This window comes from Mustela lutreola, chromosome 6 (genome assembly GCF_030435805.1).
Source record: "Mustela lutreola isolate mMusLut2 chromosome 6, mMusLut2.pri, whole genome shotgun sequence".
In the NCBI taxonomy this organism is placed as follows: Eukaryota; Metazoa; Chordata; class Mammalia; order Carnivora; family Mustelidae; genus Mustela; species Mustela lutreola.
The window spans coordinates 91448176-91463376 of NC_081295.1; the positions used below are offsets into that span (position 1 = coordinate 91448176).

Here is a 15201-nt window from a genome sequence, read left to right on the forward strand (position 1 = left end):
GGGGCGCCTGGGTGGCTCAGTGGGTTGGGCCGCTGCCTTCGGCTCAGGTCATGATCTCGGGATCCTGGGATCGAGTCCCGCATCGGGCTCTCTGCTCGGCAGGGAGCCTGCTTCCTCCTCTCTCTCTCTCTGCCTGCCTCCCCATCTACTTGTGATTTCTCTCTGTCAAATAAATAAATAAAATCTTAAAAAAAAAAAAAAAAAATGACCTGGGTAAAGAACTGATGAGAGTTCATTATAATGCAATTGACAAAGACATGTGGTTATTTTTGGAACATACATTTTAAGATAGTAATTAGAATTACAAACTCTGACATTATACTGGGTCACATCAGATTTCCAGGAATATTACATAATTTCTGGAACATGTATACAGACATAATATAAAGAAGGCTTAGTATTACTTATTTGACAATGCTCCCCATGTAATTTAATATATCAAATAAACCTAATTAGTTTGCTATCTCCCTTTTTAAAAGGAGAGGGAACAAATTCTTTGAGGTGTTCTGGAAAATTTCTGAAATAACCCGAAGCTAGGTCAAGGCCAAAAGAACTATTTAGGATTTGATTTGGGGAAGGTTCATCGAAAAATATCAAAAGTTTAAAGCACTTGATCAAATAGAATCATAGGTCACTTTCATAATACTTAGTTATCTAGTTATCAAAGTGACAAGACTCTGCAGGCAAATACAGAAAGTTAAAGAGTTATTTAAAAAAAAAAAAAAAACTTTGGCTCTTTAACATTAAAAAGATTCAGGTTTTTTTCTCTTTTTGTAATCAAAGATCCAATAAAGGCAAACAGAACCTTTGTGCTTCTAGACAGATTACATTAAAGGTAAAGAAAAAAACTCTATTTACAATGTCTTATCAAGAGCAGATCAGTAATCTAAAAAGAAAGAGTGAGCAGATCAATAATCTAGAAAACTATCCTTTTTTTTTTAAAGATTTTATTTATTTACTTGACAGACAGAGATCACAAGTAGGCAGAGAGGCAGGCAGAGAGAGGAAGGGAAGCAGGCTCCCTGCTGAGCAGAGAGCCCGATGCGGGGCTCAATCCCAGGACCCTGAGCCCCTATCCTTTTTTTTTTTTTTTTTTTAAGATTTTGTTTATGGGGGCACCTAGGAGCCCCTATCCTTTTTTTTAGATTTTGTTTATGTGGGCACCTGGGTGGCTCAGTGGGTTAAAGCCTCTGCCTTCAGCTCAGGTCATTGTCCCAGGGTCCTGGGATTGAGCCCCTGCATGGGACTCTCTGCTCAGCAGGGAGCCTGCTTCCTCCTCTCTCTCTGCCTGCCTCTCTGACTACTTGTGCTCTCTATCAAATAAATAAATAATCTAAAAAAAAAAAAGATTTTGTTTATGTCTTTGACAGAGAGAGACACAGCAAGAGAGGGAACACAAGCAGAGGGAGTGGGAGAGGGAGAAGCAGGCTTCCCGCTGAGCAGAGAGCCTGATGTGGGGTCTGCATCCCAGGACCCAGGGATCATGACCTGAGCTGAAGGCAGATGCTTAATGACTGAGCCAGCCAGGGGCCATGCACCCTGAAAACTATCCTTTATTTTTTTTTTTTAAGATTTTTTTTATTTATTTGACAGAGAGAAATCACAAGTAGTCGGAGAGGCAGGCAGAGAGAGAGAGGGAAGCAGGCTCCCTGCTGAGACTCGACCCCAGGACCCTGAGATCATGACCTGAGCTGAAGGCAGCGGCTTAACCCACTGAGCCACCCAGGCGCCCTGAAAACTATCCTTTTCTTTTACTTTTTTTTTGTTTTGTTTGTTTGTTTTAGTAATCTCTAAACCCAATGTGGGGCTCAAGCCCATGACCCTGTGATCTTGAACTCACAACCCTGAGATCAAGGATCACATGCTCTTTCCACTGAACCTGCCCCGTGCCCTGAGAAAACTTTCAACTGAGAGAAAAGCTAACTGCTAATTTTGCAGCAGTGTACTTTTGATATTAAAACTCATTTTAATTTTTTTACATGTGCACAGAGTATCCAAATAGAAATTCGTATAATTTTTTTAAGATTTTATTTACTTATTTGACAGAGATCACAAGTAGGCAGAGAGGGAGGAAGAGAAAGAGAGGAAGGGAAGCAGGCTCCCTGCTGAGCAGAGAGCCCGATGTGGGGCTCGATCCCATAACCCTGGGATCATGACCTGAGCCAAAGCCAGAGGCTTTAACCCACTGAGCCACCCAGGTGCCCCTATCTTTTTTTTAAGAGAAAGAGAGAGAGCGTGTGCAGGGGTGGGGTGGGGGACAGAGGGAGAGGGAGAGAGAATCTTAAGAAGGCTCCATGCTCAATGTGGAGCTAGAGGTGGGTTTTGATCTCACAACCCTGAGATCATGACCTGAGCCAAAATCAAGATTCAGACGCTCAACTGACTGAGCCACCCAGTCCTAAACTTATCTTTAAATAAGTTCATTTTCATCTTAGCCAGCTTGATCACACATTAAAATTCCTTTTCAAAAATTCCTTTTCCACAGATCTACAACTTTCTTTTTCTTTCTGTTTTACATTCAGATTTTGTCCTATATTTTCCCTCTTTAAATACCCTCATTTTGGGACAAAATTACTATAATTTCCATCTACAAAAATGCATTTCCATTCCTCATAACTTCTTTTATTGAAAGCACACATCCTGTTTCTTGCTTTTCTTGCATACAGAGATGCTCCTTATTATTTCTTGTAGCTATAATCACATGTATTGGTTAGAATTCTTAACCCTTAGGAAGCTTAACTAAGAAGTAAATGATTGTGAACTGTTGTTTACATTAACATATACTCTGAAATGTCTGGAGCTTTGGTGGCTCCATCGGTTAAGCATCTGCCTTTGGCTCAGGTCATGGTCCAGGCGATCGAGCCCCACTTTGGGCTCCTTGCCCAGCAGGAAGTCTGCTTCTCCTTCTGCCTGCTGCTCCTCCTGCTTGTGCACTCTCTCTGACAAATAAATAAATAAAATATTTTTAAAAATGCTGTGAGTGCGCCTGGGAGGCTCAGTGGGTTAAGGCCTCTGCCTTCGGCTCAGGTCATGATCCCAGAGTCCTGGGATGGAGCCCCATATCGGGCTCTCTGCTCAGCAGGGAGGCTGCTTCATCCTCTCTCTCAGCCTGCTTCTCTGCCTACCTGTGATCTCCACCTGTCAAATAGGTAAATAAAATCTTTTTTAAAAATGCTGTGAATGGGACGCCTGGGTGGCTCAGTTGGTTAAGCAGCTGCCTTCAGCTCAGGTCATGATCCCAGCATCCTGGGATCCAGTCCCATATCGGGCTCCTTGCTAGGCAGGGAGCCTGCTTCTCCCTCTGTCTCTGCCTGCCATTCTGTCTGCCTGTGCTTGCTCGCTCTCCCTCTCTCTCTCTGACAAATAAAAATAAAATCTTTAAAAAAAAATGCTGTGAATTTTCAGATTTATAAATACTTATTATGACTTCTAGAAACATGCTTTAAAAAAAATTTTTTAAGATGTATTCATTTGGGGCGCCTGGGTGGCTCAGTGGGTTGGGCCGCTGCCTTCGGCTCATGTCATGATCTCAGAGTCCTGGGATCAAGTCCTGCATCGGGCTCTCTGCTCAGCAGGGAGCCTGCTTCCTCCTCTCTCTCTCTCTGCCTGCCTCTCTGCCTGCTTGTGATTTCTCTCTGTCAAATAAATAAATAAAATCTTAAAAAAAAAAAAAAAGATGTATTCATTTATTTTAGAGAGAGATGGAGCAGGGGGAAGGGCAGAGAAAGTCCCAAGCGGACTCTGGGCTGAGCGTGGAGCCCATGGTGGGGCTTGATCCCACAGCCCCAAGATCATGACCTGAGCCAAAACCAAGGGTCAGATGCCTGACCAACTGGGCCACCTAGGCACCCCTAGAAACATGGTTTTTTAAAATAGAAAATTTCTCAACATGGCATAAAAAATGTTTACTAATAGATGCAGTTATCTTTTTTTTAAATTAACATATAATGTATTATTTGGGGTAATGTATTATCAGGGGTACAGGTACAGGTCTATACAGGTCTGTACAGGTACAGGTACAGGTCTGTGATGCATCAGTCTTACCCAATTCGCAGTGCTCACCATAGCACATACCCTCCCCAATGTCCATCACCCAGCCGCCCCATCCCTCTTAGCCTCTCCCCTCCAGCAACCCTCAGTTTGTTTCCTGAGATTAAGAGTTTTTTATGGTTTGCTTCCCTCTCTGATTTCATCTTGTTTCATTTTTCCCTCGCTTCCCCTAAGATGCTCTGTTTTGTTTCTCAAATTCCTCAAATCTAGATGCAATTATCTTTAGTTCCTCTGTAAAAGGAGCATTTTGCTCCTTTTACAGAGGATAAGCCTGCATTCAATAATTAACGTTTCAGTGTTTTGTCTTGTTTGGAAATGATCTAGATATTCTGTGAATTTAACTTAACTCATCACTTCACAGAGCAAAACTTGAAGATAGCAGGTTACCAAGAAGACCTGAGGAAGGGGCACCTGGCTGGCTCAGTCAGTGGAGCATGTGGCTCTTGTTCTCAGGGTCGTGAGTTCCAGGCCCATGTTGGGTGTGAGTCTACTTAAAAACAAGACAAAGAAGATGTTCAAAAGATTTGAGGAAACTGGGGATGCCTGGGTGGCTCAGTTGGTTAAGCAGCTGCCTTCGGCTCAGGTCATGATCCCAGCGTCCTGGGATCGAGTCCCACATCGGGCTCCTGTTTCTCCCTCTGACTCTGCCTTCCACTCTGTCTGCCTGTGCTCGCTCTCGCTTGCTCTCTCTCGCTTGCTCTCTCTCTGACAAATAAATAAAAAATCTTAAAAATAAAAAAAAAAGATTTGAGGAAACTGTTTTTTAAATTCAGTAATCTCTCCTCCCAGTGTGAGGCTTGAACTCACAACCCTGAGATCAAGGGTCACATGCTCTTCCGACCAAGCCAACCTGGCGCCCCATGAGGAAACTATTTTAAAAGTTTATCTAAAAAATTTTTATCTTATTTACATCTATCCAATTTATTTTTTCTTAACAATTATGTTTAGATTATCCGCAGAAACTTCAGGAAACATCAGATAAAATCAACCATTGTCCCAAGCTATTCTTCTTGTTGACAAATTTTGGAACAGAGATAGCATGATCTTACTTGATTAGTAAACCCGGGTAGGATAAAAGTATTATATTTAATGCTAATAACTTTAAAGATATGTCTATTTTAATTAAGCCAACTTAACTTTAATACCAAATATCTTCCCAGATTGCATGAACCTGAAAAACATTTGGAATAATTTCTATTATATTTCTGAGATTTAGAAATACTTAATTTATAAGTGTTTATTTTTAAGCCAGTTAAATAGAAGTCTTTACAAATCAATTCCAGTAATACCATCCAGAGGCAGAAAATGTCACCCATCTACAATAGACGTATAAACAGACGTTATCGTTGTTGTTTTAAATTGTTTAGCCATGATACGGGTATAAAAATGCAAAGCCTTCCTTTATGAAAGAACAGTTGGATCCAAACTGTTTTTCTGGCAGATGGACTGTTAAGGTCATCTGCTCAGATGGCTAAAGAAGCTTCTACTAACATTTGTGGAGAAAACACATGACTCTTCATTCATCAAAATTTCAAAGGGCCTTTCTCCCTTTTGTTCTACTTCTGATAAGAACTTCTGATAAGGGGAGTTAAGACTACAGACTTCCAGCTATAAATTTAAAAAGGGGGGGGCGGAGAAAAAGAATGACATCCCTGAGGTTTCTATGCTTTATATTTTTATCCCCAAGTCCCAGGGAGAGCGTTCAAATCCCTCCAAGAAGGACTTTTGGTTTTTTTTTTTTTTTTTCTTTTTTTTTTCCTTTTTTTTTTTTTTTTTCTTTTTCTTCCTTATCGGTTTTTTTCTAAATCAATAATTTACAAGACTCCAGGGCGCCTGGGTGGCTCAGTGGGTTCGGCCGCTGCCTTCGGCTCTGGTCGTGATCTCAGGGTCCTGGGATGGAGTCCCGCATCGGGCTCTCTGCTCGGCGGGGAGCCTGCTTCCTCCTCTCTCTCTCTGCCTACTTGTGATCTCTCTCTGTCAGGTAAATAAATCAAATAAATAATAAAGTAAAATCTTAAAAAAGAAAAGAAATAGATGAACTTTGAATTGTCCATAGAACTCCATGTTCAGTTTAGTAAAGATTTGTAAGATTAGGGACAGTCGTCTTTACTCCCTCTTCTAAAGAATTGGGTTGTAGGGACGCCTGGGTGGCTCAGTTGTTTAAGCAGCTGCCTTCGGCTCAGGTCATGATCCCAGCATCCTGGGATTGAGTCCCACATCGGGCTCCTTGCTCCGTAGAGAGCCTGCTTCTCCCTCTGACTCTGCCTGCCACTCTGCCTGTGCTCGCTCTTGCTCGCTCTCTCTCTCTCTCTGACAAATAAATAAATAAAATCTTTAAAAAAAAAAAAAAAAAGAATTGGGTTGTAGCTGGGTGCGAAGGACTGATACAGCCATTCACGTACACTGGAAGGTTTGTTTGTTTCTGGGTACATTTAGCTGAGAGAAAAGTCTTTAGCCACCTTCCATCAGTTCTTCCAGGATCCCACCTGAAGGTTCTAAGCAGGTTTTTTGGTTTTATTTTGTTTGTTTGTAAACAAATAGATGTTTACATTTATTTACTTATTTACTTGACAGAGATCACAAGTAGGCAGAGAGGCAGGCTGAGAGAGGGGAAAGCAGGCTCCCTGCGGAGCAGAGAACCTGATGCAGGGCTCAATCCCAGGACACTGAGATCATAACCTGAGGTGAAGGCAGAGGCCCAACCCACTGAGCCACTCAGGTGCCCCAAGTTTTATTTTGCTTTTTTAATTCAATTAATTCACATATAGTGTATTATTAGTTTCAGAGGAAGAGTTTAAGGATTCATCAGTTGCATGAGTTGGGGTTTAAAGAGGAAGGAGTGTAATTTTAATATTTACTAGAATTTGGCAAGGTTTGGTCTTGTTTTGCTTTTTGGATTTCCTTTTGCTGCCTAAGAGAATAATGTAGCAGTTTACCAGGGAATCCCTGAGTCCCATCAGTTCTGGAAGGGACTCATGGGGCAGGGTAGGGGGTTGGGAGCTCCTTGAAGGTAGATATGGGGCTCTCTGTAAGGTCATTAACTTGGTGGACTTCTGTCTACAGTCATGTAAAGACAGTTCAGACAGAGGATAACTAGAATGAGTATTCGAGTAAAGGACAGAAGAAATAAGAATTATGATAGTCTGGGGCTCCTGGGTGGCTCAGTTGGTTAAAGCCTCTGCCTTCAGCTCAGGTCATGATCTCAGGGTCCCTGCTTCCTCTTCTCTCTCTGCCTGCCTCTCTGCCTACTTGTGATCTCTGTCAAATAAATAAATAAAATCCTTAAAAAAAAAAAATAGAATTAGGACAGTCTTCCAGTTGCTTGTATGACTTCTGAGTCTTTTTAATTTTTTATCAGCTTTTTTGCAACGAAACTTTCAATTAATCTATTTTTGCAATTTTGAAGCCTTTATTTTTATGCACGGTGCTCATAGGATCTTATCTGTTTGGAACTTTCTTCATAATGGCCACTGTAATTCTCGGCCGTAATTCCCCTGAGGGCTGCTAGCAGTTTGCTAAGGTCCTAGCCACAAATGGAGGTTAGCCCACGTTTCTGTCCAGCCCTGTCCAAGCGGTAAATGAAGTGCAACTCGCATTTCCATCCAGCCTTATTTTGGGGGCCCCCTACCCGGCAGTTACAAAGCCAAGTTCTTCAGGACACAAATCATGCTTAGAAGGATTGCCATTTTTGTAGATATTTATAGCTTCCGGAACGGTAGTTCTTAGACAAAAAGTAAGCAGATTCCCTGGAAGGTGGTACACTGGACTCTCTAGAAATGAAGGATCCGGGGCGCTCAGATGGTGCAGTCGTTAAGTGTCTGCTTTGGCTCAGGTCAGGATCCCAGGGTCCTGGGATCCAGCCCTGCATTAGGCCGCCTGCTTCTCCCTCTCCCACTCCCCCTGCTTGTGTTCTCTCTGTCACTGTGTTTCTCTCTTTCAAATAAATAAATAAAATCTTTTTTAAAAAGAAAGAAAGAAGTAAAGGAGTCCACTCTCATTATTTATTTACTTCTTTCTATTATGATGTTTTGTTTTGTTTTTCAGTTTAGCCTTTGGATTTCTCGAAGCCCTGAGAAAGATGTCCCGTGGAGTTGGGGTTCTGTCGTGGTTCACACTGTATCACCTCATTGCACAGGAAGTCTCTTGAGGTTGGCAGTTAGTGCCGATCTAACCCATTCTGTGACCAACTTGTCCTGACAAAGGGATCTTTGGGTCAGGTGGCATGTGCTCTAACAACTCTGAAGCATTCACCCCATGCCCACCAATTTCTGTGGCTTATTGGCCTCCAAGACCCCCCAAAGCATGAGCCTTGACCCCAGGAGCCCATTAACAGAAACCAAGAGAAACTGAAGAAACAGATGTGGACACCAGCAATACCCAGAGAACTAGGGACTGGGCAGAGGACTGGACCTGCAGACCTTAAACAATGGGAATGCAGATGGTTTCCAAACAAATGGACAATGGCGGTCACCAGCAGCTCCCAGCATGGCATCTGAGGACAGAAGCAAGGGCTGGGGTTTAGACAACACTGCATACAGGCCCGTAGCAAGGCCCTGTGCACCACCAGCAACTCCACAGGCAGACTTGGGGATGTCAGATTAGACCTGGGGCAAGAAGTTCCAAACAACCAGGGACCTGCAAACCGAACCAAGGGCTAGGGCCTCCGGTTTCAGTTGGAACCACCTGTCAGCTCAAGCTGACCCACTAAACCCTGGACTGGAAACCAATTAGATCCAGAGCTCATCGCCAAGAGAGCCCAGCTCCCAACTGAGAGAGACTTACCCATGGCCTTCAGAAATGGTGAGAAAGACAGTGAACTCAAAAAAGGGTTCGCAGGTACCACGCCTATCAGCAGTCTGCTTCAATCTGCAATGGCCACCAAATCTGTTAAACAGCAATTGAAGTGATCACATTGGCTTTACTGAACAACTCGTGAATCGGGCAGCTTCCCACCTAACAAACAAAAAAAGGCTCCATCCAGCTATAGAAAATGAAAGGTTTGAAAAGGCAGAGAGGAAGCCGGAAAAGGAAGTAATTAGCAGAGTGTATTGTTTTAGGCAAGGGAAATGGAATGGGTCTATCTGTAAATTTCCTAGTACTGCCCAGGAAATTCTAGGTTGACTAGTTAGAGGTCACATTCCTGGGAGGGGTCAAAACTGCAGTAAGGATAGGTGTCAGGTCTGGATTTGCTGATGTGGGGCCTTAACCTAAGTGACTCCATTTTGGGCCTGTGGTTTTTCTTTTCATTTTTTTTTTTAAGATTTTATTTATTTATTTGACAGACAGAGATCACAAGTAGGCAGAGAGGCAAGCAGAGAGAGTGGGGGGAAGCAGGCTCCCCACTGAGCAGAGAGCCTGATGCACGACTCGATCCCAGGATCCTGAGATCATGACCTGAGCCGAAGGCAGAGGCTTAACCACTGAGCCATCCAGGTGCCCTGTGGTCTTTCTTTTTAACAGTGGCGACAGTGGCTCTCTCAGGGGATGTCATGCAGACAACTGAGATGAAAGAGTGCTCAGTGCTTGGCATGCAGTCAGCACTCCCCAGGCCTAAACTCACCATCACCACACGTAGATTCCAAGGAGCCCCATTGTAATTTGTGTGCTGAACAACGAAAGGGAGTGTCACTCACCTGGATTGTCATGTGAGCCCTCCCCAAACCCAGAGTTCTGCCATATGACAGCTGCCCAGTATGCAAGGAGTGAGATGGATTACAAAACATTTAATAAATATATCTAAGGAACATACACATCCAACACGTATGCAAGCCTGCATTCGTCACCATCCTCCACATCCACAATCTAAACAGAAGTGCCCCCCGCAGCCACACCTGGGGCCAGCTGCTCCCTCCTCCTGCCTGCCAAATCAGCATCAGCTCTCACCTTTTCTCCAGCCCCTTCAGACTCCATCTTCATCTGCCTTCTCCCTCCACCTAACACCCCAGAACACCGTTCCCACTTTGTCCTCGCTGTCTTTTGAGGATATGTCACCACACTTCCTGCTCTTCTCTTCTGGCCTTCAGTGTGGGTAGCTTCCTCTCTTCAGAGCACGGGGTACTAGTGTCCTGCTGGCGAAGCCCAGGCCCCTGCTGCCTGCAACCCGCACAGCTCATGCTGGGTGGTCTCAACCGAGGCTGTGCGACAATCGAGACCTCACACCTTGATGACTAACCGCCATTCTCCACAGCTGCTGCCCCCATTTCCTTCAGAACCCCCTCCCTGGCCTCCCATTTTTCTGGAAAGATTAGGCCACATCTGAGGCAAACCCTTAGCCCAACTTCTCAGGTCCCTCAGAATAGCACAATAGCTTCGTCCTCCAGTTTCTGAGAAAGTGGGGTCTCAAGTGTGCCATGTGCAACCACGTGGATGGATTCTGAGGGCATGATGCTAAGTGAGACAAATCAGACGACAACAGACAAATACTATGGGATCTCACTAATATGTAGAATCTAAAAACAAAACAAAAAGGCAAAAAAAAAAAAAAAAGAACCTCGCCTCAAAGATATAAAGAACCAATTGGTGGTTATAAGAGGTAGGGATGGGGGTTGGGCAGAATTGGTGACGGGGGTCTAAAAGGTACAAATGCCCAGTTATAAAATGAATACATCATGGGGTTGTTATGTACGACATCATGACCATAGTTAATAATAGAGTATCATAGGTTTGAAAGTTGCTAGGAGAATAGCTCTTTTTTTAAAAGATTTTATTTATTTATTTATTTTTTAAAGATTTTATTTATTTACTTGACAGAGAGAGATCACAAGTAAGCAGAGAGGCAGGCAGAGAGAGGGGAGGAAGCAGGCTCCCTGCTGAGCAGAGTGCCCGATGCGGGACTCGATCCCAGGACCCTGAGATCATGACCTGAGCCGAAGGCAGCGGCTTAACCCACTGAGCCACCCAGGCGCCCAAAGATTTTATTTATTTATTTTTTAAAATTTTTAAAATTTACTTATTTGAGAGAGAGTGAGAGCATTAGAAGAGAGAGGTCAGCGGGAGAAGCAGACTCCCTGCCGAGCAGGGAGCCCAACTCGGGACTCAATCCCAGGACTCTAGGATCATGACCCGAGCTGAAGGCAGTTGCCCAACCAACTGAGCCACCCAGGCACCCCTAAAAGATTTTAAGTAATCTCTACACCCAACGTGGGGCTCGAGCTCACAACCCCAAGATCAAGAGTCGCATGCTCCACATTCTGAGCCAGCCAGGCACCCTGCAAGGAGAACAGTTCCTAAAAGTTCTCAGCACAAGAAGGAAACTGTGTGACTATGTATGGTGATGGATGTTAAGTAGATTTACTGTGGTGATCATTTCATTATATATATATATATATATATATATATATATATATATATATACATACACACACAAACATGAAATCACTGTGTTGCACACCTAAAACTAATATAATGTATATCAAGGATTTCTCAATTAAAAAAATAAAATGTGTGGAGCACTGGGTGGCTCAGTTGGTTAAGCCTCTGCCTTCTGCTCAGGTCATGATCTCAGGATCCGTGGACATAAGCCCTGCATCAGACTCCCTGTTTGTCAGAGAGTCTGCTTCTCTCTCTACCCCTCTCCCTGCTTGTGCTTGCTCTCTCTCTCTCTGTCAAATAAATAAATAAATAAAATCTTTTAACATTTTTTTTTAAAGATTTTATTTATTTACCTGACAGAGATCACAAGTAGGCAGAGAGGCAGGCAGAAGAGAGAGGGAGAAGTAGGCTCCCCCCCCGCTGAGCACGGGGCTCAATCCCAGGACCCCGAGACCATGACCTGAGCCGAAGGCAGAGGCTTAAACCACTGAGCCACCCAGGCTCCCTCTTTTAACATTTTTTTAAAAATTAAAAGGAAATAAAATAAAATGTGCTAGAAAAACCATGGATTATATGCAGCAGTTAGAAGCAGTGGATGGGAGGCCACACAGAAACAGCTAGAAGATCCTGAAAACATTCTGAGGGGAAAATAGTAAAGCAAAATGAACATGATAGCTTTTTTGTACATTTTTAAATGATGGTTTTAATAGAATGTAAAATTTCCCATCTTAGCTATCTTTTTAAAGATTTTATTTGTTTATTATTTGAGAGGCAGGTAGGGGGCAGAGGGAAAGGGAGAGAATCCCAAGCAGGCTCCTTGCCTGGTGTGGAGCCTGATGAGGGGTTTAATCCCACAATCCTAAGGTCATGACCTCAGCTGGATGTTTAAAGGACTGCACCAGCCAGGGAAAACCATCCCCCCCCCCCGAAAATCTTAACCATTTTTAAGTTCAGTCCAGTGACATTACATACATTCACATTGTTGTGAAACCATCAAACCCACTAGTATGAACGATGCAGCTATGAACACTTGGGTGCAAGCTCCTGTGTGAATGTACATTTTCTGTTCTCTCAGTAGATTTCTATACAACCTTTTGGAGTTTCTCTATGCAAATACATTCTTATTTCTCCACCCTCTGCACAAAGGTAGCTAATTATACTCATGAGTCTGCACTGTCGTTTTTTCACTTAAAAAATCTATATCTTTGGGGTGCCTGGGTGGCTCAGTGGGTTAAAGCCTCTGCCTTCAGCTCAGGCCCTGATCCCAGGGTCCTGGGATCGAACCCCGCATCGGGCTCTCTGCTCAGCGGGGAGCCTGCTTCCTCCTCTCTCTCTCTGCCTACCTCTCTGCCTACTTGTGATCTCTGTCTGTCAAATAAATTAAATATTTTTTTTAAAATCGGTATCTTTGGGATATTACAGATAACCCAGGAGAAAAAGCTAAATATTCCTATATGGCCATAAACTAGACTTGGAGTTGGCAATATGAATTCATGTTCAGCTTAATATAGGTACAGATGATTACATACAATGTATTTATAGATATATGTACATATGAGGGTCAGTATACATAAATGCATTTCCTCACTCTGGAAACCCAAAGCAATGACTCTCTAGCAGCTCTGAACACACCAAGTACCCAACACGTGGTCTGTAATGCCAAGCTCCAATAAACAGAACTGGGGCTTGTTGGAGAAATGTCTGATTCTAGAGCTGCTGCAGGAGAGGTGTAAGATGATCCCTGAGCATCTTTTGCCAGAAAGTAAGGAAATGCTCAAAGCAAGAGCAAAAAACCCACAATGATGAAAATATGTCAAAGGTGAAAAATAATTCCCCACACCTCAAGTGGGTTGCACCTGGTGACTTCCTTCCAAAGAGGACAGTATGGGGGTGCCTGGCTGGCTCAGTCTGTAGAGCATACATGCTCAGTCTTGGGGTTGTGAGTTTGAGCCCTACATTGGATGTAGAGATTACTTAAAAATACAATTTTTAGGGACGCCTGAGTGGCTCAGTCAGTTAAGCATTTGACTCTTGATTTCGGCTCAGGTCATGATCTCAAGATCATGAGATCGAACCCCACACCAGGCTCCACGGTGGGTTGAAGCCTGCTCGGGATCCCCTCTCTAGACCCTCTCCTTCTGCCCCTCTCCCACAGCCATGCTCTGTGTCTTGCTCTCAAATAAATAAATACAATATTTACTTTAAAAAGACAGTATGGGGGGCGCCTGGGTGGCTCAGTGGGTTAAGCCGCTGCCTTTGGCTCGGGTCGTGATCTCAGGGTCCTGGGATCGAGCCCCGCGTCGGGCTCTCTGCTCAGCGGGGAGCCTGCTTTCCTTCCTCTCTCTCTGCCTGCCTCTCTGCCTACTTGTGATCTCTGTCTGTCAAAAAAAAAAAAAAAAAAAAAGACAGTATGGGGGTGCCTGGGTGGCTCAGGGGGTTAAGCCTCTGCCTTCGGCTTAGGTCATGATCTCAGGGTCCTGGGATCAAGTCCCACATGGGGCTCTCTGCTCAGCAGGGAGCCTCCTCCCTCCTCTCTTCTGCCTTTCTGCCTAGTTGTGATTTCTCTCTCTGTGTGTCAAATACATAAATAAAATCTTTAAAAAAAAGGACAGTATGAAAAGTGAGAGAAAAGAAACATGACAAACACTGCTTCAGACAGCTGATCAAGGTCAACATCAACGATAATAAGTCATGTTGATAGCATGTACCCTTGATGTGATGTGATGAGAATGGCATTTTAACTGCGTGCTTTCTTTCCCCCAAACCCAATAACTCCAGTCTAGTTATGAGAAAAACATCAGACAAATCCCACTTGAGGGACTTTTTACAAAACACCCGCCCAGTATTCCTCAGAACAATCAAGGTCATCAAAAACAAGGAAAGTCTGAGAAACAGTCACAGCCAAGGGGAGTCTAAGGAAAAAAGACAGCTAAGCGTAATGTGGTAACGTGGACAGGATCCTGGCACAGAAAAGGAACATTTGGTAAAAACTAAGGAAATCTGAACAAAGTATGGGTTTTAGTCAATACTAATGTATCAATATTGGCCCTTAGTTATAATAAACATTTGTAAGTAAAGATGTAATAAACATCTTACTCAGGTAAGATGTTACTTATAGGGGAAGCTGGATGTGGGGGATACAGAAATTCTCTGTACTATCTCCATAATTTTTCTGTAAATCTAAAATTATTCTAAAATAGTTAATTTGGGGGGTGCCTGGGTGGCTCTGCTGTTAAGCGACTTCCTTCAGCTCAGGTCATGATCCCAGAGTCCTGGGATCAAGCCCCACATCGGGCTCTCTGCTCAGCAGGGAGCCTGCTTCCCCTCTCTCTCTCTGCCTGCCTCTCTGCTTACTAGTGATCTCTGTCTGTCAAATAAATAAGTAAAATCTTTTTAAAAAAATGTTTAGGAGCTATATCTATTTTAGGGAGATTTGCCTTTGCCTGCCATAGGGGTTGCAAATATTCCCCTTTGCCTATCATTTGTCTTTCCCTGGGATTTCTTCATGCCTGCCACATGGACCCCACCTCCCCCTTCCCTCCAGTGGAACTGCTTTCCTCAGGCCACCTGCTCCCTCTCAGAGCCACATCCCAAAGCCTGTCTAGTTCCTCATTCTTTCTGGTGACATCTGACCTCTTGGTGATGTCTGGCTCTGTACAGAGGACTCCTCTTGGGTGTTAATAACTTTTATATAGTCTCACTAGAACACAGAAAATAGAGAAAAGCATACAGAAGAAAACCAACATTCACCTGTGAGTCTACCTCCCAGGATAACCACTTCCTGCTTCTCAAGGCCTCTGTATATGTATTTATTCATGATAGAAACTTCTAGAATCTACC

The 15201-nt window shown here is 43.6% G+C and overlaps 2 long non-coding RNA genes across 7 annotated transcripts in view; one reads left to right on the plus strand and one right to left on the minus strand.

The window, feature by feature from the left end:
* The window catches only part of LOC131834027 (uncharacterized), a 30922-nt gene that overhangs the window by 15129 nt on the left and 592 nt on the right, over positions 1-15201 (minus strand). For all 6 annotated transcript variants that reach the window (XR_009354724.1, XR_009354725.1, XR_009354726.1 and 3 more), the window contains exon 2: positions 8833-8934. This is a non-coding gene — a long non-coding RNA (uncharacterized LOC131834027). The remainder of the gene's footprint in view (positions 1-8832; positions 8935-15201) is intronic.
* On the plus strand, positions 2987-10539 carry LOC131834028 (uncharacterized). The gene is made up of 2 exons (XR_009354728.1): positions 2987-3149; positions 8095-10539. It is a non-coding gene; the product is annotated as an uncharacterized LOC131834028 (long non-coding RNA).